Below are 1,504 nucleotides of genomic sequence, written 5' to 3' on the forward strand. Positions count from 1 at the left end.
ATCCTAGGAGACAGGCCACAGCAAACCCAAAGTAAATTTTATAAGTTTTATTGCAGACCTGCACAGAGACTGCAGGCAACCCATGCAAGGGAGCACTGCAGCCCCCCCAAACCTGCGCAGGGATGCAGGTAACCCACACAGGGGAACACTGCAGCCCCCCAAACCTGCGCAGGGACTGCAGGCAACCCACGCCTCCGAAGAGACTGGGGCACTGCAGCCAACCAAACCTGCGCAGCCAACAAACTGCGCAGGGACTGCAGCCCCCCAAACCTGCACAGGGACTGCAGCTCCGAGCTTCTAAAATGGCTCCTTTTTATAGGGTGGCTATCTAGGATGAGCAAGCATCATACAGAAGCTGATGTGGCTGTTAGTCATTGGCTAGGGAGGTCATGCGCAGTTACGGGGGGGGGGGTATTACTCAGTGGAGAATTTCAAACATAAACTTCTGATAAGGGTCTCTAACTCAATGCAGGATGTTGCTGAACTCTTTGTTCTCAGTGTCACAGGGACCTTGTACACTCTTGGCAGCCCCAGCATGTCAGTACTCCCTGAATCTAACATTCCCCCATCTCTTTGGGGCATAAATCAAATCCTTGATTCTTCATCAGTGGGGAGAATGGTATAAGGCTGGGGCTCATGAGAATTTTCTACTTTAGCTGTAGCTATAAGCTAATTAGGTCAGGGGTCCTCCCTAGTATGTGCTGGCACGCTGATAGTGTGCCCTTAGTACTACAAGCTTTACGGACTAATTTCTTTCTGCCTTGTATTTTTCTTCTCTGTACTAACTTCTTACAACTTGCACAAACCTTCTGCAACTTACACAAACCTTCTGCAACTTACACAAACCTTCTGCAACTTACACTAACCTTCTGCAACTTACACAAAAAACCTTCAACTTTTATGCACTTTCTTATCCAGGAATAACTGGCTTTCATAACAACTTGCTTTTTCCTTTCCTTTTCAAAAGTACCTCTACACCTTACACCTTCTATTATCAAAACCATACAATTCCTTTCTAATTTATCAGAATTCTTAATTCCTAAAAACCTTAACCTTCAGCAAAGACTAAGTTAGTACTAAGTAATCCTCTTTTAAAGATTGCTTTTGGAGGTGTCCTTTTTATAAGTAGCCTATTGGACACATGACCAATATTCACAGGTTATTCTATAGTGGTAACTATGAGCACATACATAACTTTCATTTACCTTATAGCTTCTCTCTCAGCCAAGGGACTTACACCCCCTTTCTGTATGACTCATAGCAGTGCATGCATCAAACCTTAAGATGACTTACTTGGCTTTCCTTTACCTTAGTTTCCCTCCCTCCCCAAAGTCTCCATGCGTGGACCAGTTAACTTCTGGTTTGTGGCTGAAGCAGGGCTTCGCTGTCCACAAAGGTGTCTCTGCTGGGACTGCAAGCTTCAGCCAGCTGCGGTGGACCCAGGCGGGTATGATCATGGTGTCTGGACCCGTCTAGGTGGGAGTCAGTCCTTGGGTGGTGTACT

At 46.1% G+C, this 1,504-nt stretch overlaps 1 long non-coding RNA gene across 1 annotated transcript; it reads right to left on the reverse strand.

Moving 5' to 3' along the window:
• Positions 1–544: 544 nt before the first annotated feature.
• Positions 545–1,060, reverse strand: LOC136389097 (uncharacterized). Its single transcript, XR_010748263.1, has 2 exons — positions 890–1,060; positions 545–846 (listed from the first exon to the last, which is right to left on the reverse strand). It is a non-coding gene; the product is annotated as an uncharacterized lncRNA (long non-coding RNA).
• Between the last annotated feature and the right edge of the window lie 444 nt (positions 1,061–1,504).

Source organism: Saccopteryx leptura, chromosome 1, assembly GCF_036850995.1.
Source record: "Saccopteryx leptura isolate mSacLep1 chromosome 1, mSacLep1_pri_phased_curated, whole genome shotgun sequence".
NCBI lineage: Eukaryota > Metazoa > Chordata > Mammalia > Chiroptera > Emballonuridae > Saccopteryx > Saccopteryx leptura.